Source organism: Heterodontus francisci, chromosome 26 (genome assembly GCF_036365525.1).
Source record: "Heterodontus francisci isolate sHetFra1 chromosome 26, sHetFra1.hap1, whole genome shotgun sequence".
In the NCBI taxonomy this organism is placed as follows: domain Eukaryota; kingdom Metazoa; phylum Chordata; class Chondrichthyes; order Heterodontiformes; family Heterodontidae; genus Heterodontus; species Heterodontus francisci.
The window spans coordinates 29,041,034-29,066,417 of NC_090396.1; the positions used below are offsets into that span (position 1 = coordinate 29,041,034).

General features: G+C 40.8%; 1 protein-coding gene across 11 annotated transcripts in view; it reads right to left on the reverse strand.

The window, feature by feature from the left end:
* LOC137384241 (myocardin-like) overlaps window positions 1-25,384 on the reverse strand; it is a 755,068-nt gene that overhangs the window by 124,676 nt on the left and 605,008 nt on the right. The gene's annotated exons all lie outside the window — the stretch shown is intronic.

The window sequence follows — 25,384 nt, forward strand, 5'->3', positions numbered from 1 at the left end:
ATTAAACTGCTTCATAAGGCGCAGGACGAGTTTAAAAAAAGGCTTTATCTATATTTCGGTCACATTAATTAATCTTTCATTTAAAAAAAAACACTTGTTAAATTGAAACGCGAGGTGGCGTTCTATTTGGCTATTTTCTTTCGTTTTCCAGCCAGCAGGTCCCTGAAGGTTTTGTTTGGGAGAGAACAGCTGGGAATGTACCAAACTACTGTGTCCCCGGCGATACATATAGGACACCAACAGGCGACCCAGTGTGATGTGAAACCATTCATCAAACAGACGCCTGCTGCAGTCCTATCCACCAAATAACACCTCTTGCCCTTTCATTCCCAGCACAGGGGATTGTCATGCACGGCACATTGCGATTCAATCCAGTCGAGAAGTGGGGTTGACGGAGTACCGAAAAGCAATGTATAAAGAATTCGGCGCCTCGGCACTGCCAGATTGCTGAGAGATTGAGTGTTTTCCCACAATTATCTGCACGAAGGCAGCCAGAGATTAGCAGCACAGCGAAAACATAATTTCAGGGTTTACAGTTAAGATAACATATATACATATTAATATAAACATTAATGTATATACACTTGTGATCTCTGTACATATATGTATCATATACATACAGACATAGAATTTCATGCTGTAATATGAGAGATACTGAAGAATGAATTCACTGGACAACTGTAGTCTTAATACAAATCGGTTTCGATTAGCAGCGATGTAATTCAGCCTAAATCCAATTTCAGGGTCAGATTTGATCACAGGACCAAATGGAGTGAGATTCACTGTAGAAGGGATTCTCCTTCTGCTTTGCTTCGGAATCACTTCAGATCTTTACACCCCGATTTACACTTGGGTTGCGGTGCGAGCACTGCTTTGGCTTTGGACCAACTTCGACTCAAACTTTCTCATAACTGCAACAGGGGGAATTTGAGTTCTGGCCTCAATTTAAACGCCAGCTCTACACTACATGTTATGCCTCTGGGAAGCAGCTTTTGGCTTCACATCAATGTAAAATGCGTGAGATTATATAGGTGTAAAGTTGCTGAACTGATGATGGGTCAGCATTTTAGCGGTTAGTGAGAGACCAGTTAAAATAACTGCACTTCAGCAGTGTACCAGCTTAAATAGTGTTTCCTCAGAGCTTCTCCCACTCCGCTAGCGTAACTTCGGCGGTGACAGAAATTCACCCTTTGGATCTGTCAGCTCCACAATGATCTGGGCAGCCAGTAGTTTCAAACAGGTACTTGTAATATAACTGAGTCCTTTATTATGATTTCAACTTTAAGCATCAATGAATAAAGCCCCATTTCAACATTCACATTCCTTGTAACACATCTGTACTGAAAGCAGATGCACTCATTTATACCATCCCAGGGACAAAACTTAAATCCTGTCTCCCAACTCTCAGACCTATCAACCTGCTAATAAAATCAGATACACAGCACTGTCAATATTTTTTTTCCTGACGGGATTTCTAGGGCAAATCCTTTAGGATTGTCCCAGACTCTACAGAAATTGAAGATTAATCTCTGCAATACTGTTGGTGGCAAACCAGGGAGAAGTCATTAGGGCATTCAAAAAACGTTGTGGATTTTTCCCCATTTTCTTTCAATATTTTTGTTAATTAGTTTTTATGCTATTGGCGAAGGAGGGAAAGGCTGTTTGACTCGACAGCTAAGAATCATCCAATCTGCTGACCAATGGCCTGTTCACTTTCCAAATGACACGGGAAAGCGCTGGGTCCCGAGGATAGACATGTTGGGTGACCAGTGGTGGGAGTGTCAGCGACGAGGCGGTTGGAGTTAGGAGGTCATGTGATAATAATATGTCCAACCAGAGTTAGCAATCTTAAAATGAATGGACTTTGACACAGAATGTTAAGTAACCCCATCCTAAAGTGGTAAGAATTGGATAGGTGTGTTTATGCCATGGCAATGGGGTGCTAGAGGCGAGGGAGGCCAAAAGAAACTTCTTGGAATGTGCTCTCTACCTCATACAGTCGTCGTGTGCTTAGTCTGTTCCTGACCAATGATGAAGTACCTTTCTTTTCCATCACATTTTTGTTAACAATGAAAAGGAATAAATGGTCAAAATCTATTCCAAAAGCAGACACCCATGCATATTGATATACTCTATGAATGGCTTTAGGGTCATAGAGTCATTTATGGCACAGAAGGAGGCCATTCAGCCCATCAAGTGCCACTTCCCAGCTCGATCCCGATAGCCCTGTAAGTCTATTCCTCTCAGGTGGCCATCCAACTTCCTCGTGAAGTTAAGGATCATCTCTGCTTCCACCATTGTTGTGTGCAGCGAGCTCCAGTTCATTATCACCCATTGCATAAAAAAGTATTTCCTCATATTCCCCCTGCATCTTTTGCCCAAAACTTTCAATGTGTCCCTTAGTCCTTGTATTATTTGTTAATGGGAACAGTTTTTCCTTGTATAACCTATCTAAGCATGTCATAATCTTGTATACTTGTACGCTTAAATCTCCCCTCAATTTCTTTTGTTCTAAGGAGAATGGCCCCAGCTTTTCCAACCCAGTCTTGTAACTAAAATCCTCCACCCCTGGAACCATTCTGGTAAATCTCCTCTGCACACTTTCAAGGATCCTCACATCCTTCCAGAACTAATGAAAGATCACAGACCTGAAACGTTAACTCTGTTTCTCTCTCCTTAAATAATGGCCATTAGTTTTAAATATTATTATTGTTTCATGGGATGTGGGTGTCACTGGCAAGGCCAACTCTGGTGCCCATCCCCAATTGCCCTTGACAACTGAAAGGCTTGCTAGGCCATTTCAGAGGGCAATTAAAAGTCAATCACATTGTTGTGTGTCTGGAGTCACATGTAGGCCAGACCAGGTCAGGATGACAGATTTCCTTCCCTAAAGGACATTAGTGAATTAGATGGGTTATACAATCAATGATAGTTTCAAGGCACCATGACTGAGATTAGCTTTCAATTCCAGATTTTTATTAATGAATTACATTTATTTATTAATTATGTGAGTGTCAGTGCTGTCTGCGGAACTTTACCCCGTGCATGAATCAATGGCTTCAAGATGAGAAGGGGACAAAGTTGGTGAGAAAATTGGATGAGGAAAAACAATCTTGCTATAAAGTATTCTTAAAGGAACACAGAGAGTACTTAAAGAACAGGGTTCGGTAAAGATTTATATGAAAGTTAGTAATATGGAATTAATGTCAGTGTGAAGTAAAACACACCAGACAGTCAATTTTGATTCCAACATAAATTGAATCAGATGTGAAATATTCTTTCCCAAATTGTTTAATATTTATGTATTAATCTGGTTAAGACGTGAACATGTAGGTAACCTAAAATTCAGTGTAGTTCCATACTCTTCTGGTCAATGTGTAATTGTTCTATTTCAAATACCATCCATTAATATCATGATCTCTAAGTGAGCTTGCCAATTTACTGCCAGTAACCTATGACCACTAGAACCTGGTTTGAGGCTCTTCACCTCGTGTAGGACCCTCGGAGTAGGCTTGATTTTCACCCAGATATGAAAGACCAGTGTCTAAACCATTTCACTGGCTAGGTCCTGGACTGTTTTATTTTTAAGAACATATCTAAAAATAGAATTTATTTGGAAATAAAGTGAGTGACATTTGACAAATCAATTTCTGACCAGTTTGTGCTGTTTCTTGGAATATTGCAGATACTTCCTACAGCTGAATCTCCCTGCTCTTTGCCACAGGGAAGATCATTGCAAGGATCCTCCTCAATTGCCTCCTCCCAATGGCTGAAGAGCTCCTTCCGTTGTCGCAGTGTAGCTTTTGCTCATTGAGAGGCAACACAAACACAATCATCACTGCACAGCAAATCCAAGAAAAATGCAGTGAACAACAATGTTATGATCAGGTGAGGAAGGGGTCTCAGGCTTCCCTTTCGCCCTTTCTCTGGTTTGATGCAACAGGGTCGTTTTGTTTAACACAGTGATTTAATTTATCACCTCAGTGAGCACTTGCTCCTGTTCCTCTAATATAATTGCAAATAAATCAATCAGACAGGGTTTCTTGAGTTTAAACAAGAAAAATGTAAGTTTATTAACGTTATCACTCTAACCTGATTAAAAATTACTAAAAAACGCTACGTATCCACACCCACATTCACACAAGAGCCACACACAAATAGATTACAGAGGAAGAAAAAGAGTTGGGAGGTTGGAGTAGAGTCCATAATAAAAATGAAATTTAAATACAGTTCAGTAGTCTCAGTGTCTTTAGTTGAAATTGTAGTCCTGAAGTCCTCACTGGGTCATGTGCATGGTTCGGGCTTGTTTCTCAGGTTCTGGAAGGAAGAAGAGGGACTTTATCCTTGTCCTCTGGTTGCTGACTGTAAGGATCTGTACACTAGGCTTCCAGCAGCAGCTTGAGGCTTCTATGGATCTCTACTGGGGGTGGGGAGGGGGGGGGGGGGAGAGAGAGAGAGAGAGATGTTCCCTTCCTGGATCTCAGTTGCTGTCTGCCTTCTGAGTCACCACTCACAAATCGCTAGAGTGGCCTATGCAGTCACATGATGTGACCACCTCTTTGTGTTTGAATCAGAACCTTCTGAAATGGTCTCTGAAATTCAAGGCTGTCCCCTTAGGCTGTCCAGACATATTTGGTGGGAGGTTGATTCTTTCAAAATCAATGGGTATTGATGTCTTTTGACTACCACATTAATAAGGCTATCTCAGATAATTGGAATCAGAGAGCACCCCATTGTTCTTGCTAGTCTGAGTCAACCATGTCTGTCTCCAGCCTAATGCACTGGTTTTTTAAATGCAAATTGTGTGTGGCCATCTTGGCTGCTAGCTGTTCTATTTTAAAAGTTATTTGTAACAATTTCCAGTAAAAGTCTCAGGCAAAGTTCCACATGATGAAATTAATATTTCCATTTGGCATGTGGTGTTTTTGTCACAACAACTGCTGTACATGGCCTTTTTTGATCTCACAAATGCCTTTGACTCTGTCAACTGTGAAGGCTTATGGAGCATCCTGCTCAAATCTGACTGCCCCCAGAAGTTTGCCACCATCCTTCATCTACTCCACGATGACATGCAAGCTGTGATCCTCAGCAATGGAACTACCACAGACCCTATCTCAGTCAAGACTGGGGTCAAGCAAGGTTGTCATCACATCAACCTCTTCTCCATTTTCCTCGCTGTAATGCTACACCTCACCTCCAGCAAACTACCCACAGGCGCGGAGATAATCTACAGAACAGACGGGAAACTGTTCAACTTACGCTGCCTTCAATCCAAAACCAAAATCACTTCAACCTCGATCGTCGGGCTTCAGTTTGCAGATGATACTTGCATGTGTGCTCACTCTGAAACTGAGCTCCAGATCATTGTTGACTCCTTTTCCAAAGCATATGAGAAAAAGGGTCTTTCACTAAACACTCGGAAAATGGAGGTCCTCTTCCAACCAGTCCCACAGCACACCTCTCCCGGTCAATTAACATCAATGGCAAAATCCTGGAAAACGTGGACCATTTTCCATATCTTGGGAGCCTCCTCTCGGTTAAGGCAGACATAGACGACAAGGTTCATCATCGCCTCCAATGTGCCAGCTCAGCCTTCAGATGACTGAGGAAGAGAGTATTTGAGGATCACTATCTCAACCAGAGACTGAGATCATGGTTTACCAGGGAGCAGTGATCCCTGCGTTTCTATAATGCTTCGGAGACTTGGACACCATACAGGAGGCACCTCAAAAGTACTGGAGAAATACCACCCAGATGTGCCTCCGCAAGATCCTCCAAATCTGGTGGCGAGAAAAGCGGTCCAACAGCAGCGTCCTCTCCCAAGCCAACTTGCCCAGCACCGGGGAGCAAATCACCTTAAACCAGCTCCGCTGGGTGGGATGTGTCGTTCCCACGCCTGAGTCAAGAGTCCCCAAGCAGCTGTCCTACTCAGAACTTGGTCGCGGCAGGAGATTCCCAGGAGGACAGCGGAAATGCTTTAGAGAGACCCTCAAAGCATCCCTGAAGAGATCAAACATCTTCATCAACCTGTGGGAGCCCCTGGTTCGTGACTGGCCTAGATGGAGAAAGCCCTCATTCAGGAAGGCATCGTACATCTTGAGGGACTTGGTGGGGAACAAAGGAGGCAAAGTCGAGGTGTCGGAGGGAGCGCACAAACCTCCAAACTACTCATCTACCTGACCCTTCAAGCATCACCTACTCCTCATGTGGCAGAGTCTGCAGATCACGCATTGAACTTATTAACCATCCCAGAACTCATCATGCCAGAGTGGAAGCTAGTTATCCTCGATCCCGAGGGACAGCATAAGAAGGAGCAGACTTGGTAAATCACTGATTATTCTGATGAGTTAGCACAAATACTTAAAAGTGTATACCTCTGCATAAGTGAAACCCTATAAACTAAAACCCATAGCTGTAACTGATGTACCACATGAACTGAGAAAATTCTGTGTACTTCTTCATTAACAGTTGCTATGTTTTCAGATGACCTGTGTAACAGAAGCCCTCACACATTCAATCACACACACAATAGGCATTGGACAGGAACCAAGGAAGAACTGAATTTGAGCCAGAGGAGACAGTTAATATGTGACAACAGCTGCTGCCAGTGCAGGACTACAGTTACCACATGTTCAGCAAGAAGAATGCAAGTAATGCTTCAATATCTATAGGCTTGACAGTGTTTTACGGCAGAAATGGACACCGGGAGAAGACAGTAAAATAAGTGACATTTTAGAACATAAACTATTCAATTCCAAAATGGGCAAAATGTAATGTATTTTCAGAATGTAAAATGGTCCATGAACAGTATGCTACTCACAGCACATACTAACCTGCTTATTACATTTGCTACCAATGGGTGATGTCACAACAACTTCAAAATGATGTTCAGATTGCTGGAAATGATTTCCTTCCCATTCACATTACATGCTGGTTCAGTGACATGGAGGACATAGATGATTATTCTGCATTCTTGTATGGAAAATAACACCTGAGAACAGTCACCTGTGCCCTTTCATGTTGAATTATAAAAGGAAATGGAATTTTATTGGGGAAGGAAGGTCTGGAGGGTGTGTGGGGGTGGGGGTGGGGGGGGGGGGGAGGGGTGAAGTGGGGGCAGAAAGTCAGTCCAGCAATTTATAAAGTTTTTTCCAAATTTGTTATGTTGAAATTAGAAGCAAATGGAAGGGTGAAGGATGGAACAATGAGTTTATTCTGGAGCTCATTAACACTGAGGCACAAGTCAGCTATGATCTAATTGAATGGCAGAAGAGGTTTGAGGGGCTGAATGACCTATTCCTGTTCCTATAGAAGTGATTTTTGGCAGTGTCAGCATGTGTGACTGAAGGTTGGATGCACCATAAGATAAATAGAGAGTAAAATCCCTCTTCTCTACTCCAACAATTTGAAATAAATATGTGTACCAGTAAGTTACTTGTGGCATTGCCCATGGTCGGGAGAAACCTTAGAAACTCGATCTGCAGAGCTTGTGCCTGCCTTCAAGTTGTGACAATTAACATAGGAAAACTGAATGTTGAAGCAATTTACAATGTTAAATGCTGACAGAAAAAAAAAGTGACCAAAAATTGTGATAATAGGAAATAAAGGCAGGATGTGTGTTCACTGCCCATTTAAAGCATTTATCTGGATGAAAAGCGATGGCAAAATGGGCTAGGGGACTGTCTTTCACCTCCAACAATTGGATTTTCATCTCATCTAGGCTGATAGGAGGAAATTCCTAGCTCTCTGCCAGGTGGAAGGGTTCAATATGGAATGATTTCGGACAATCTGAACCATGCTGTGGGTGGCCCTAAGTGTACGAAGCAGAAAAATAACCACAACTTGGGACTAATTAGCATTAAGTTTCCAATCTTGTTCAAATGTGCCATGAAGATATCTGGGTTGGGAAACTGAAAAACTCATCTGGTGCAATAGGTGCTGCTCTTCTGCGGATGAGGTTAGAAAAAGTTTAGTGATCCAGAGTCGCATTTGTATCAAGTGGCAGCTGGTGTAGAATGAGGCTTCATTGGCTGGAGTTTGGCATTGATCCATGAGTGGCTCTGAGGTGCTGAAAGGGGAGACTAATACCCTCTTTATGCTACCGTCCTGCTATTGACATGAGGCTCCACTTCAGCAACAATGCTCCAATGGAAATAAGTCATACTGCTGTCAATAGAGAAGCAGAGCGCTACATCTACTCCGTTATGGTAGTAAAAGTAAATGGCTATTACTGTTCGTGTGTACTGCTGTTTTTGCGCAATTGCACTTGTGCCTTGCATAGCCTTAAGAGGTCGGAAGGTCTGGCAACCAGCAGGGAAAGCCAAAGTGACAAACTTCAAGCAACTGTATGCCTGCAGTAGGGTGGGTTCAACAACATCTGTAGCCCCAGCATATCACAGAATTTATTCCACTTGAAGCAGTTTAGCAATATGAAAGGGCATTAGAATTTGTGGGCAGAGAGCAAGCTATTAACTTAAAGCTCCATACTCTCCATGTCTAAGGCACCCATCAAGATTGTCAGCCATAATATAATGATTTCTAATTGGAAACTCTTTTTCTAAATATAGATTCAGCTGGTTTAATTAAAAAGGTGTGCTCTCCATAGTGTGACATGCATTATTCAATAATAATAAATACTTCAAGGTAGATAATAATATTTAAAGCTTTGCAGATTCCAACAAGTTTGGAATGATGCAGTCCAAAAAATGTAAATGCCAAAGCCAGTCCTATGCTGTGTGATTATCTATGGCATTACATATTCATCTTTTTTGCCTGTTCTGAAAGAACTTTAATGAGAAACAGATGTATACACACACACACACATACACATTTGCAAGGAAAGGCTAGCTGTAGACTGAGATTTTTAAATTCTGCATCAATAATACACATTGGATTAGGTAATCTATACAAATGGAATCCTCAGAGGATCTGAATTAAATAAAGTGTCAAACTACCTTCTTAATTTATTTGAATTTAATCCAAATGAAACAACGTTGAGCTATCCTACACCATTTAATTCAGGTTAGATTAAATTTAGGCAGTCTCGAATCAATGAGATTAATAATGAGTTAAGTGGATTCCCCTTGTGCATTGCGTAAATCTCTAGTAAGCAAAGCATACAGAGTGTATATTGTGTGCAATAATTGTTTTAACACTAATATATAGTTTTAGCCAGACAAATATAATGTTATGTTTCTGCTTACTTTTAGTTTGTGTCAGGATTTGTATAAAAGGGAACACTCCGTTATGAACCATAGCCTTTGTACTTCTGTTTTTAAAAATGTTTTCAATATTTAGTGTCTTGCATAGTAGCATACTTTTTAAGCAAATAGTACACTAAGTTTTCATTTACAACCATTTCTTCAGCCAACATGACTAATGAATTAATGTGACATTACTCTGATGCTGGCATATTTTTATATTAACTGAGTTCCTTCCTTCACCAGTGCTTCTGTTTAATATATTTCAATAGTGGCTTTGTGATTTTAGCATTTGACCATGTGCTGATGCACCAAACCTTGTGTGAAAGCAGCAAAGGAGACTTGGTTCCTTCCACCCCACTAACTAACACCGCTGCTCCTCTCATTACCTGTAATGCATTACCAATAAGATTGGTTTCCAGCCATTATCCTCTCTCTGTCACTGTTCTTGAGATCAAGATTCATCTGCAAAGTCTCCTACTCCTAATTAATTCTTTGCCAGGACCTCCCAACTGTCAAATAGCTCAACCACCTCAATCCTTTTTATGATCCTTCGGGATGGTTTATGGCCCACTACTTTGACTGGAGGCCTAATTGAAACCAGTTAATTTTTGCAGTAATGGAAGTGGCAGGGAGCAATTATGCAATATAAACGCAGCAATGTAGGAACCTTTTAACATTTTTTTAAGCCCACCCCTGCCCCTCCCTATACTGATCGAAAACAAGTGATTTCTTCCATCCAGTCACAAAGCATTTGTGCAAAAACACAGGAAAAGTATATCCACAAGTGCAATATATATGACACAGTTGCTCTCTTGACTGAATGTGGCTGCATGAGACAGGCAGTTTACAAATACTGGGGGAATTTAAACATTTCACATTTTTGCCAAACAGTTTATGGGGAGGGGGTTTGCCGTGTGAGTTCTTAAACTGGCAGTAGTGACATGCTGGCAACAAATTTGGCACAGCACCCAATCTAAACGAATCGCTGCACACACCCATGTCTTTTACTCCCACTTGGCAGGGAACGGAGCAGTTAATGTGCAAGAGAAAATTAAACTCAGACCCACTGGGAAGCCTCTCAAAAAAGATTTACCTGTTGGCAGTGCCCTCTGGGGGTGATATAACAGGCAGCAATTCTGTCTTAGTGTGTTAAGCACACACACAATGCTTGTATGGTGGTTTGCTCTTAATTAAGAGCAGCAAACAAATGGAGAGAGGGAAATGCTTGTTTTATTATTAAGGGAATCACATACCAGGTGCATTAAGGGAATGCGTAGAAAACATAGCTAGAAACAATTTGAAACCAAGCTTCAGCCGAATATGCAATGTTATCACAGAGTAGTATGATAGGAATTTGTTCCTGTAATTTATTCTTACAAACTGTCAGCTGTGGCTCAGTTGGTAGCAGTCTTGCTTCTGAGTCAAAAGGTTTTGTGTTCAAGTCTCACTCCAGATATTTGAGCACAAAATCTAGGCTGATACTCTGGTGCAGTACTGGGGGGTGTTGCACTGTCAGAGGTGCCATCTTTTGGATGCTTAAACTGAGGCCCTGTCTGCCCTCTAAGGTGGACACAGGAGATCCTATGGAAGTATTTGAAGGAGAACAGGGGAGATGTCCCGGTGTCCTGGCTAATATTTACCCTCAAAAACATCGCTAGAAAGGTTGCTCTGATCATTAATACATTGCTGTATGATTATGGATATGGTTCTTGCTGTGTGCCGCATTTCCTACATTACGAGTTGTCTTGGATGTCCTTAGGTTGTAAGAAATGCGACATAAATGCAAGTCTTTCTTTTCATGTTATATGTATGAGATTGCAGGAGAGTTTCTTGAATAAAATTAGATATAATTTCTCAATTATAGGGGAAATTCAACACTCCCAGGGCAGAGATAAAGCATCAATACTAACCGCCTATTCTCTGCTGAACCTATCCTTATTTATATCTGGCTCTGGAATTGCTAGTTAAAATATCAAAATGTGTATCAATGCATCATTGTCGATGGAAAACGAGGTTACTACAGAGGAGATTCTCCACTTCAGTGCTCAAGGTGCACAACAGAAGTGGATGTCGCACACTTGTGAATAGAAATCTGGGGTTTGGCAGTGGACAATTACCAATATGCACTTAGTTGCACGCACCAGGAGAACTGAAACGAAACACTTTCCTTTCAATTAACCAACTTGAATTTTATAATTCCCCTTTTATACTTTTTTCTTTGATTTGAAGTATCGCAAAAGCATCTCCACTTGTGGTGGTCAGTGACAACGCATTAACGGTGCGATGAGCCCATTCAATTAATTTGTCCTCCAATTTTCTCTCATTCTCATGAGGGAACATCAAGGGGGAGAAATTGGACCTCATTGCATCCATATTACAGGTATAAAACAGATGCAGGGAGGGCCAATTTTTGGAACTGACATCATGCATCCCGACAACACCCGAAAAATGTCCGATCTGAAATTGGGTCTGGCTATTTTATAGGTGGCTGGGTTGGCCACCGAAAACATGTGTTAATAAGGTGCCTATATCTATTTAAGGACACTTCAGGGAAATTGGAAGTGCTCTTTGTTCAGGATGCTGAATGCTGCATAGCCACTGAAGAGGTAAGTTTTTTTTAAATTGATGTGGAGCCAGGAGGAATAGGAGTGCTCCTCCCAGATTCACAGTACTCCAGACAGCTGCTGCCAGCTGCAATGGTGCCCACTTCTCCAAGCTCCATGTCCTAACATTTAGCCAAGATCACTGCCAGTGAGGCAGGTGGGCTGAAATTCTTCAGTTGGGTGAGCTCCTATTTGGAGGCGTGATGGACCAATTTCTTGTGATCCTCGGGCCTCCATCTCCATCATTAGGGGCAGGGATCCCTTTGTCCATTTGGCATCTGAAAAGAAAAGACTTAAACAAATTTCTAGACCTGGTACTTTGTTCTGATCGAGTGGGTGAAATAGAGAGCTCACTGAATGATGAACTGTTGGAATAGGCTTGCAATTCTACTATTCCCGTGATACAATGTACAACATATGGGTGCCACCAGGAGTTTGGATATGTTCATTCAAAAAGTGAAGAATACATCATTCAGGAGGAATTACTGAGATAGATGGTGTGAGGGCATTTAGTTAACAGACACAGTTGAAATTAAATCACTGAAACACTTTGGGTTAATGCTGTAGGCACTTTTATAGTAATAGTGTGCCATTGCCCACACGGGCGCAATACTCCGGCTGCTGGTATTTGCTGGTATCACACTATGAAAAGTCTGCACTTCTGGTGTCATCTGGGATTTGACATTTCTTGGGTTCCACATATATGGCAAGTTGGTGGCATTGCAAAATGTGGGAATCTTTATTCTGGCCCTTCAATTGTCCCACTAAGGACTAGCAGAATTCCAGCAAAATAAAGAATCCACAATGTGAGCTTCTGCTTTCCTGATGCCTCAGCAACAACATAAATGCACTTTATAGCTCTGCTGGAATTGAACCAGCTACTGTGAACTATCAGGTTCCTCAGCTTCTCTCAGCAAGCTCTCTGACTGATTTAACTGTATCCAACATTTAAACAAAACATCTGCAAAGAAAAATAAACTAAAGGAAGTTAATTTTAATCATCACCCATGGTGTGTGTGTGTGGGGGGTGAGGGGGGGTGAGGGGGGTGGGGGAGGGGAGAGCTGGTGGTGTGTGGGTATGGTAGCATAGTGGTTATGCTACTAGACCAGTAATCCAGAGGCCTGGACAAATGATGTAAGTTCAAATCCCACCATAACAGTTGGGGAATTTACATTCAGTTAATTAAATAAATCTGGAGTAAAAAGCTAATATCAATAATGCTGATCACGAAGTACTGGATTGTCAAAAAAAAAAATACACCCGGTTCACTAATGTCCTTTGGGGAACAAAATCTGCCATACTTACCAGGCCTGGCCCATATGTGACTCTGAACCTACAGCTGCCCTCTGAAATGGCCAAGTAAGTCATTCAGTTGTATAGGGATAGGAAATAAATACTGACATTGCCAGTGATGCCCACATCCTGTAAATGAACAAAAAAAAACTTTTTTCTAATTTCACCCACTCCTCTCCTGAACCACTGTTGTAAGGTTCCACAGCTACAAGTCCTTTTGGTACCTTATCCACCCAAATGACTCATTTCTGCATGTGTGAACTTAGATTAAAGAACTTGCATTTATGTAGTGCCTTTCGTGACCTCAGAATGCCCTAATGCTCTTTACAGCCAATTAAGTATTTTTTGAATTGTGTAATGAATAAATGTGGCAGCTAACAACCTGATAATCTGTCTTTTTGTAGTGATACTGGTTGAGAGGTACATATTGGTCAGGACACCAGGGAGAACGCCTATGATTTTCTTCAAAATAGTGCCATGGGATCTTTTGTATCCACCTGCGAGGTTTAATATTGCATCCAAAAGATGGCAGCTCCGACTGTGCAGCATTCACTCAGTACTGCACTGAAGAGTCAACCTATTAGTACAGTTCAACATTTGAAAGTGGTCCTTTGGGTAAAACATCAGTGACGGATTAATGCAGGTGATCATCACTATTTAAACTGTATCTGGTACCTTGAAATCACAACTTTGAAGTGACAGTCCAAGCCTCTCTGTGAACTCAGATGATGACCTTTGAAACAGTAGACAAGTCAGCCCGATAATGAATAAACACTCTCCTCTCCACCTGTTGCAAAGATCCAGGCAGCCCTCAGTAGAACAGCAAGAGCTGAAAGTTAAACTCCTCTAAATGTTTTTCAAGTGAGACTGTCCAGAGTCGAGACATGATTCATTTGTTGTTTTGTTGTTTGCAGTACAGGGGCATCAGGGATTTGCTTGGTATTGCAGTTTGGGAAGTCAAAATGACCTTGGTGTGAAAAAGCAGTTGGGACTGAAGTGAAGTCTTAAACATGTTGTTTATTATCAACAGCTGCTATGTCAGAGATGAATGCAGAAATGAAGAAAATGTTGAAGCATGAGTTTGATTTCTGTGTATCAAAGTATTATTTGGAAAATCAGATAAACTCATAAACTTGGCCTGTACTGCAGAATCAGAGCATTTTTTATTCCATCTCATTCGCAGTCCATAATCATATAATTCAAAGTTGCTTAATCCAAATTATCTGCTACTTCAATATTTTTGCACTAAATTTCCACTTTGCTGTTTTATGTGCTTAATTTAAATTATTAGCACATTCGAATTTTTAATACAAAATATGACTTTTAATTATCTGTGTGACTGAATGTCATAGAGTTTTACAGCACAGAAACAGACCCTTTGGCCCAATGCGCCTGCGACGACCATCAAGCACCCGTCCTAACTAATCCCATTTCCCTGCACTCGGCCCATAGCCTTGTATGTTATGGCGTTTCAAGTGCTCATCTAAATACTTCTTGAATGTCAAAGGTGATCATTTGGTATTATTGCTCTGTTGCACTATGGCTAGGCCAAAACAAGAAATTTTCATCGTAATTTTATGTGCTGCAAAAGACACCTTTTTGATGGAATGTAATTATGTGTTGTGTTATATCAGCCACAGTCAATGGAAGCATTCTCACTAGAGCCAGTTTGAGCCCCACTCCGAGACTTTGGAGAAATTGCTAGCAGCGTCAAATGGGCTCGTAGCAAATTGACAGCCGATCATTCACCGCGTCCAATCTTCTTTCCACTGAAGTTCACAGAAAGATAGTTCAAGCTCTTTTTGGAGACTCGTTTTCTAGTTTCATTGTCACTTCTACTTGGTTTGAAATTAAAAATCTTGGCAATACTATCCAAGTACATGGAAAATAATAACTGATGCAGTGTAAAATTGGCTGCCGATTCACTATGAGCCTGTTTCGTTTTGATAGCGTACATCAATTTCATCCCAATAGATCCACTAGTTCTTTTCAGAGATGAGCAGAGAGTTATCTTTGTGTCCTGACAACATTTATCCCTCAACTCACATCAGCAAAACAGATTAACTGGCCACTTATCTCACTGGCCGTTTGTGGGACCTATTATGTACAAATTGGCTGCCATGCTTATCTACGTAACTACAATGATTACACTTCAGGAGTAAATAATTGGCCATGATACACTTTGAGATTCCTGAGGATGTCAAGTGAGCCTTATAAATGCAAGTTCTTTCTTCTCCGTTTGTTCTTTATTTAACACTAGCTATAATAACTTGAACTTATGAAGAAAGACTTGCATTTATAAAGCAACTTTCATGATGTCAGGATGCCCCAAGGTGCTTTACAGCCAATGAAGTACTTTTTTTTTTGAAGTGTAGTCACTGTTATAATGTATAGTATACCTTTAAATGTAGTGAAACATCCCAAAACGCTTTATGGACAGGGAAGGGTGGCCATTGAAGGAAAATCTGACACAGCAGGAAATAGGAGGCGTGAGGAGATGTGACTGAAATTGAAGTTGAAGAGGTAGGATTTGGGGAGGTGTTTGACAGTGGGAAGAGATGTGGAGGAGTTTCGGAGGGGAATTTCAGAGTGCAGAGGTGTGATGCTAAACTCCTGCTACAGATGCTAGAGAGGGAGATGCACAGCAGGCCAGAGTCAGAAGAACAGAGGGTGTAGTGCTGGAGTTTCTCAGTCAAAAGAGGATTGCAATATTTGCAAACTGTGTGCAAATGTTGCTGCAGTAAATAAAGTGTGCTTTACAATAGCAAAGCTACAGATAGATGATCATGCTGCCAAGTTGTGGTTTGTCTTAACTGATCTCAATTTTCACAGATGTTTTGAGTAAAGGACTCTTGGGACTGTACCCCATCATGAATCTTTTTAAGACCGAAGGGAAGGAAGGAGTGGATATTTCATAGAGCTTGAAGATGAGACCATTGTAGAACTTGATCCATGTGAAGTCTTTTAAAATAGAAATTACATCTAAAACCACCAAAACGGTTTAACCCCTTTGAATCTAAAGCATGCCGAACAGAATGCCAATAGCTGATATTTGTAGGGAAGAGGCAGCAGGTTAAAACATTAGCGGAAAATACAAAAAAAACCTTGAAAGGGTTGGCCATTGCTCTACTGGAAAACTGTTGGTTAGGTTCAGATCCTGGAATACTCTGGAGCAACCCTCTCCAAACCCCAACCACACCAATGACATTTCAGCAACTGCAAATCATTGGACCCATCATTTTTCATCTGAGCTTTTAGTAAAACTAAAAATGAGAAACTTCTCATGTTGTCAATCACCATCATCACACTGGTCTCTGGATAAAAACACAATAAAGCATCTTATAAGATTCATTGGGAGGAATTTTCTGAGATCCCAGTCCTCTGGTAGGGTCCCACTACAGCCGAGCAAATCACCAGCAATTCATGATTTTTCTGTAATCCGTTCAAGGTTCAACCAGTGATGCGAGGTCTTGGAAAATTCAGCTCTTCTTATTCATCAGCTGCCCTTTAAAGATTATAGACTAGATTTTTAGATTAGCATTACGTTTAAACAGGTGGTAACCCATTCATTCTAAATAATGGCAATAGGAAAATTTAAGCGTCTTTTTTGTTCCAACCTTAATGTTCTGTTGGAATAGTTAAATCACATGAAGTGTCACAGTATTGAAGGAATGCTTACTTTACATCAGAATGAACTGAAACAAATTGTTTAGAGGTTAACAATATACAGCATCTAACAGTGAGTTAAGCATTGACTTGAAGTACTGTATCTCATACTGATTCAATTAACATGAATTAGAGCCACTCCCAAATGTTTTGGACATTCATTTCAACACCTCACATTGCAGCCGGTGCAACTTTCGGTCAGCATGACATCTGCCTGTGATATTCTCATTTGGGTTTTGAACAAAATCATCTGTTGCGGCACAATGCATGCCAGAGCCGGACTCACTACTGAGGGCTCAGCATGGCCTTCAATTCTGGCTCATTTTTGCTTTTGCAACACGTCAGGAAGATTTGCTGAAACAAATGGCATTCTCCATCAGTTTATAACCCTGAGTGTTCCTTATTATTTTTTCACAGTAGCACAAGTGCACTTCACCAAGTTTATGGCAGTTCTTTTTAATTGTCCCCTTTCTATATTCCCTCCTCCTTCCCTGACGGTATCAGCTCATTTTGCAGTACAGGGTTCCTTGCTGCTGACATCCCTTTCGTACCTTGCCTGAGTGCCTATTCTTCGCATGCCAGCCCAAATGGTGAGTGTTGGCAGGCTATCAATGACAGAGTGCATCACATCTGAGCCTGAATCTGCTGTTCACTGATGGTCACTGAACAGCAGTTAGGGGCAGCAGCATTGACCGAACTTTTCCCTTTCCTAGCACGGTGATTAATTGCAGGACGCCGACTGGTAGCCAGTTGAGAACAGTTAATTCTTTACAACTTGGGAACTGAACCTGGAATCTTATCAATCTGTATAGCTCAATACCACACTTAACACGACATTTGCTTAATGGGCCTTAGAAGATTTTTCTGATCTTGTAAAGTTTGATAATTTTCAAGATTAGCCAAATCAAATTAGAATGTACTCCAAATGTTATGTTCCATCACTTGGATGAGAGATTAAACCCTGTCAAGGAGAGGTAAAAGATCCCATGGCAATATTCAAAGAAGATCAGGGAGTTCTCACTAATGTCCTGGCCGTTATTTATCCCTCAAATTACATCACTAAGAAACAGATTATCTGGTCACTATCACTTTGTGGGACCTTGATGTTGTGCAAATTGGATACTGCATTTCCTACATTATAACAGTGACTGCACTTCACAAGAACTACATCGGCTATAAAGTATTTTGGAATATCCTGAGGTTGTGGAAGGTGCTATGTAAATGCAAGTTCTTTCCAAGATACATACTAAACTATTGTAATTAAAAATGCTATTTGGAAAGTAGTAATGGCACGAAGATGTCAAAAAGGGATTCAATAAATCTGGAAAGCTTTCCCCTCCCTCTTCAATATCAAGTTCAAAATTCACAAGATAACATGACAGCAATTATCCTTCATGCTTCCAGCAATTTGGAAACCACTGCACACATTTATCGAAGGGTCTCACCTGTATTAACAGGCATTGGTAAAAATTGGTGTCCTTTTCACTTTCAATGACACATCCCTTAGTGTAGGTGTAATCGTAGAGTCTGTGTAGAGTTTGGCCGGGAACATGCAAATGATGAAATTGGATTTCTCTCTTCTCACTAGAAAGTGAAGAATTGTTTGTTTACATCACCACAGGACTACATATTGCCTACCACTTCCAGGGATCAAAATGATAAATACCGACTATGAAGCTTCATATCCCATCCTCCCAGTTATCACATGGAAATGTAATCGCATGTCCTCCTCCAACTTACCAAGGATTAGAAGGATACACACCCAGGACCACTCCCCTTCCTACTTTATACAATGATCAATACTATCAATAATTCAGTAGAAAAGACTAAAGTTTGCCTACAAGTTAATGCATTTTTTATTTTACCACAGTTAGGTCTCCTTACATACGGCCATCCTACACTGTAACATAATCTTTTCTATAAAACCATTAAAGTTCATAGCACAGAAGGTGGCCATTTGGCCTATGGTATCTGTGCTAGCTCTTTGCTACTGCAATGCAAAACTAATCCAGCTGTCATACAGCAATTAATCCATACATAACTTTTTTTACATAATACATCTTGGGATAGAAATTCTTGGATGTGTGTTGTTCTGATGGGAATAATGCAGCGTGAGAGAGCCCAAACTTTTAGCACAAAGCTGTTACGGCCAGAAATCCAGGATTTAATTAAGTTTTCTAGTTTGGAGATCTCCTGTCCATGGAACAGATTGCGACAGAAGCTTGTACACACTGATCAGGAATTTGTTGAGCACCATTTATAGGCGACACCACCCACTTTATGGGAATTTATCGTTAAAGATTTTTCATAAGGCAGACTGATAAGTACCAATTTATTATGAATCTGCGCTGTTACTTTTTACAACCATTTTTTTGTCCTTAAAAAAAACCATTCCATTAAATGCTAAGCTTTGCAAGTGATCTGTTCTCAGAGACTGATGTCCTTTCAACAACAGCTATCGTAGGTAGTGTGCTTGTAATCTGTAACTCTGTAAATAAATACTTATAAAACTGTCTAAAGATTGGCTCCAGTTCTATAATTGACCTTGGCTTTCTGGAATATTAATATGGCAGCAGAGAATGGTTACCTAAAGGTGAAGGTTAGCAACTAAGAAAAAAATTCAAGCAAAAAACTAAAATCCTAATGCACATTATGTAAAATGGCAGAAAGCAAGTGTGAATTATTAAGGTATGATTACCCTCCAACATCCTCAGAGCATGAATCATATGATCAGTGGAAGAATGAAGCGGATATGTGGACATGGGTTACGTCCCTACCAAAGAGGAAACAACGTATGGCCTTGCCTTTGTTGCTTCCTAGAAGAAGTAAAATCAGAAGAAAAGTCTTTTATGAGGTGAATGCCCGTCAGCTGGATAGTTGTGAAAGTTTGGAGCTTCTATTAGAGTTCTTGGATTAAATCTACAAGAAAGAGGATCTGATAAACATCGAAGAGATACGGTCAGACTTTGATAGATTTTGAAAAACAGATGGCCATTGCATGGAAGAATATATCATGGACTTCAACAGATTATATAAAAGATTGACAAAATTCAATTGGGATCCCTGGATCAGTACTCGCATTTAAACTACTGGATAGTGCTAATATGCCTCATATGGACAGGCTCCTGATTCTAACTGTTCGGGTCTCGGAGAGAGATATCCTGTTGGATCAAATGTCTGCTGCCTTGAAAATATTCCTGGGAAAACAGTCATTTCTTTCAGCCTTCATGGAACAAATGGGACATTCTGTGACAAAGAATAGAGGACTTAATGATTGCCAGGTTTTGAAATGGTCAGATACTGGATGCAGGCATCAATACAATGGAAGGGCTAAGGATGGGCAGAATGAGAATTAAAGCACTTTTATCTGATCAGGCTATTACAGCAGAAGAAAAAATTGGAACAGCAATAATGGGCAAATGAATTCTAGGAATGCCCAAGGAACAGTTAATAGGTGCTTCAGTTTGTGACTTGAAGTATCATTATGTGGTGACACATGATAAAGAGAATGCTGAGGAAGAGGATGCAGATAATGATGAACACCATCAAATTATACTGGTCACAAGAAGGTTTAGTCCTGTAATGAATGTGTTAGTTGCAGACTCCTTTAACAGTGCAGGACTAGAAAGTGCTTGCACATCGACAGTGTGTGGAACAGATATGTTGAAACATTATCTTGATTCACTAAGTAGTGAGGATCAATGCCAAGGTTAAGGAATATAAAAGTACGAGTTGCTTTATGTTTGCTGATGACAACACATTAATATTATTAAAGGGAGTTGTAATTTCATATGAAATAGCTGGGGTATGCCATTTTATAAGTACTGATGTAGTCTCTAGTGAGTTACCTATGCTATTGAGTAAACCTTCTATGAAAAAGGCACAAATGAAACTTGACATGGAGCATGATCAGGCAATTATTTTTGTAAAGTCAGTGGATCTGCAGTTCACCCAATCAGGACACTATTGTATCCCCTTAACAAAACCTGATATTTCTCATTATAGTGTTAGACAAGTACTAATGGCATCAGGTGATGAGAATCAAAGAGAAAAAGCAAACCTTGGCAGCTGGTGGAATTTAAATTCAATTAATTAAAATCTGGAATTGAAAGATTGTCATAGTAATGGTGCCATGAAACTAACATTGATTCTTGTAAAAACCATCTGGTTCACTAATGTCCCTTTAGGGAAGGAAATCAGCTGTCCTTACCTGGTCTGGCCTACATGTGACTCCAGACCCACAGCAATGTGGTTGACTCTTAACTGTTCTCTGAAATGGCTGAACAAGCCATTCAGGTCAAGGGCAATTAGGGATGGGCAACAAATCCTAGCCTTGCCAGCGACATCCACATCCCAGGAAATAATGTTAAAAAAGTTGGGACATGCAGGAAAAGCCACTGGCAAGTTTAAATATTGTTGAATGTTCAGGATGATAATCAAGAAGTGAGGTCCATGGACTGACTGACTGGGGTGAAGGAGTGGAGAGTAAGAAAGCACAGTGGGCCTGCAAGTGAATCTTGTGTCAGAAAACAATCATGTGCTGGAGAAAGACCCTCCGATACTAGTGCAAGAGGAGATCTTGCACTAGTAATCCTACAGACATAAAAGTGTGAGTGGAGGCCAAACTTGAATAGATTAACAATGAACAATGAAATAAAGGCCACAGAGCAGTCTTGGAACAGAACCAGAAGTCCTCATCATCGTGATGTTTTGGTGGCTGCCATTAAACCTGAGGAAAAACTAATAAAAGAGGCAAAACAAAGAGAGTTAGATAGTTGGAGAGAGTTTGCAGTTTATTCTGAGGTTCCAGATTAGAGGCAACCAACTTTGTTACATAGGTGGATTTGTACTGAAAAAGCCCTTGCAGATGGGTCTTATAAAACAAGAGTGATTGTGTGATACAGATGTTAGAGAAAGCTCTCCTACAACTGGAAAAGTAATCTTGAAAATCATTTTAGCTCTTTTGGCCACATATTAATGGGAATGCAGATCAACTGTCATAAAAGCCACATTTGTGCAGAGTGATACTTTTCAGAGAGAGCTGTTTCTGAAACTGCCCAAAGAGGCAGCAGATGGAGAAGGAAAACTATGGAAACTGAACAAATATGTCTATGGCCTGAATGATACTTCCAGGGTGTGGTATTTTTCGGTGAGGTCTGTCTTGCTGTCTTGTGTTCAGATAAAAGCAGATCCCACCATGTTTTATTGGTATCATAAAAGAAAATTTTCAGACATCTTCATGATGCATGTTGATGATTTCATTTGGAGTGGTACCGTAGAATTTGAGAAATGTGTTATTAATAAGATTAGAGTGGAAGTCAGTCTTGAAGGGCTTTTAAATATACTGGTTTAGATATTAAGTTGGGTAGGTCTGGAATAACTTGAAATCAACAATCCTATAGCGAGTGTTATTCCCATCCTGATTAATTATACTGGGTCATTACAGAAAGATGAAGTTATATCTAAAGAGACAGAGCAATTGCGAAGCTTGACTGGTCAGTTGAACAGTTTGCACACTCAGACTACACCTGATACTAGCTTTGATGTGTTGGAGTTAAGTACTACGATGAAACACCCTGGAGCCAAGAATGTTTTATGGGCAAATAAAACATTGAAAAAAGTTTAAATCCAGAGAAAATCGTACTTAAATTCCCATCCTTAGGTGACTCAAAGAACATGAAACTAGTCATTTCTAGTGATGCTCCACATGCTAATCTTCCTGATGGGTATTCTAGTTCAGCTGGTTTCGTAATATTTCTTTGTGGGTGAGAATGGAAAATCTTGTCTTTTAGCTTGGGAAGCTAAGAAAATAAAAAGGCTTTTTATAAGTATGTTGGCTGCTGAAACATTGACTCTTGTGGAGGCAGGAGATATGAGATTGTATTTTTCAAAAACATTAGGTGAGATTCTGTACAACGGGTATACTTAAGGTAGTATACCCATTGAATGCTATGTAGCTAATCATTCATTGTGGGATAATGCTCACTCTACGAAAGGAAGAGTGAGAAAAGGTTGGGGATTGGCCTTGTTGCTTAAAACAAATGCTGGGGAGAAAGGAAATCTCTAAAATTAACTGGATGGTGCAAGTCATCATCTGTCTGTTAGTTTTACAAAAGGAAGTGCATGTACGAAGAAATTGTTGGGGGTCCTAAAGGTGGGGCATCTTGCAGCGTAATGCTTTGTACAGAATATGAAGTTTTTAAAATTTAATTTCTTTTGAAATTTTGGTTTTGGATATAAACTCTAAATTTTATTTAAAGAGAGACAAAAGCATCTGTTAATTGTATATTAATTGTGTTTAATTGTATGCAGGTGGTGGGCATTAACTGGGGATTCACTTGTGCCCCTATAAATAGGAACAGACTAAAACTCTGGTTGTTGGGTCAGGAGGTGAAAACTTGCAATGTGTAACACTGTAAATAAATGCTTATAAAAGTGTGTAAAGATTGGCTCCAGCTCTATCCTTAACCAACTAGATTTCTGGAATATTAACATAGTGCGTGTACATAACACAATGGGCCGAAGGGCCTGTTTCTGTGCTGTATAACTCTATGACTCTGACTCTATATTTATGGATGATGACTCACACCTCAGTAACTGGATATTATTTGAAGTTCAGAAAAAATTGTTAATTAACAATGTGTTTTATTCAGAAATGGAATACTGTGAGCTGTGCATGAGTGTGTCCGTAAATACCAACATTATCACCTCAACCATTTGGATTAAATTCTATAAATTTGTATTAAGCTTCAGAAATATTTCACCCTCCTCAGGTACTGAGTTTCTTTCACAATTAGGAATGCTGTCTGGAATTTAACGTTGAGGCATTGGCCCCGCTCACTGGCTGAAAGGTCAGGGGAGTGTCCACCTTTGGCTCGCCTGGAAGCCACGTTGCTATTTTGCGTGGCTCAGGCTCTTAATTGGCCTCAGTTAGGACTTCTGCCCCTTTGAGGCAGGATGTCCCATCTCCAAGAGCTGCCAGCCGATCAGAGAGTGGTCAGCTCTTCAGTCCTAGCAGTGCCACCGTGTGAGGTGGCCACTGCTGGTACTGCAACCAGTGAGAGTAGCCGTGATGGATGTCGCCCACAGAACAGGTAAGTTGTGATTGGCCTCACCAGGGACAATCAGCTCGGCCCTGGTGAGGGGGTGGGGGTGGTCGAACAGTAGGATAGGGGCGCTAGTTTTAGTGGGGCCAGCCTGTGCTGCTGTGGAAGGCCTCTGTGGGGTGCAGAGTGCCTGATCAAAAGGGCTCCCCCTAATCCCCCAGGCCACAAGGAGGCTGCCAGGTATTACTGGTGGCCTCCTCAGCTGCTGAAGTGCCCATACACCACTGGCAAGATACCAGCGGCGGTGGAAGGGGGCCCTTAAGTGGCCATTAATATGTCTTTGGTGGAACCTCCAGAGAAATAGCTCAAAATAGCCATTTTTGCCATGTCTCCAGAGTTTCTGCCAAACTTCTACAGACTTTCTGGTAGATCACCAGTAGCCTGTGGATATTCAGCCCCAAACTGTACATGGATGAGAAATGGTAGCAAAGGATCAGGCAGGAATTTCCACCCTCTTAGTGCAAATGTGGAACACAATGAATTCTTACCTTGTTTCTCAGTGAATCAGTTCCAGGTATGAAGCTAAGGTGGGCCTATACTTGTGGGGCTGGGTGGGTCCAAAATATATTACTGTTAATAGAAGATTTTGATAGGACAGCCTAGCTATTTAATAGCAAGAGGGAGAAGAGTAAACCAAGATCAAAACTCTATTTCCTCCTCTTTTGTATTTCTATAAAAGATGGTACATGGATTTTGGAAACACATCCAATTTCCAGATAATGGAACCCATTGCAATCCTGGAGTTTTCTAAAACTCCGTTTCCAATCATTGAACCGAGGTACTTTAGAGTTACATCTATTTTAAGTTATTTATTCATTATAAATGCTTTTTAGTTAATTAGAAGCAATACACTATGTTTAATCTCAAAACAAATCTGTTGACTAGATGAAGCCACTGTGGGACTAATTCCCTAAATGTGCACCCTACCAAGGAGCAGTACATGCAAAGAGTGCCGGTCAGGAAATCATGGGGATGCGTCCCTCTGATTTTCTGTCAAACAATTTAAATGGATGAAAAATTAGGGACTGTCAATCTGTGATTTCCTCCCCAGCACTCTCTTGCCAGGAGTGTTTGATTAAGTAATCAGCCCTTGTGGTGTTTATTCGGTGATTAGAGTCATAGAGTTATACAGCACAGAAAGAGGCCCTTCAGCCCATCATATCCATGCCAGCTATCAAGCACCTATCTATTCTAATCCCATTTTCCAGCACTTGGCCCGTAGCCTTGTATGCTATGGTGTTTCAAGTGCTCATCTAAGCACTTCCAGGGCAGAGCCTCATTTAAAAGGGACACAGGTTGAAGAATCATTGCTATTTGTCTAAAGTTAAACCTTCTGTGTTGTGTCCCATATTAAGTCCTGCTCGCACCCACCTGTCCTCATGCCCACACTGCCTTCCAAGGCATTAAAATTAAAACCTTCATCATGTCTTCAAATCCCTTCATGGCCTTACTCCGTCCTATCTCTGGAAGCTCCTTCACCCTGTGAATTTTGTGCATCCCACCTGCCCCTGC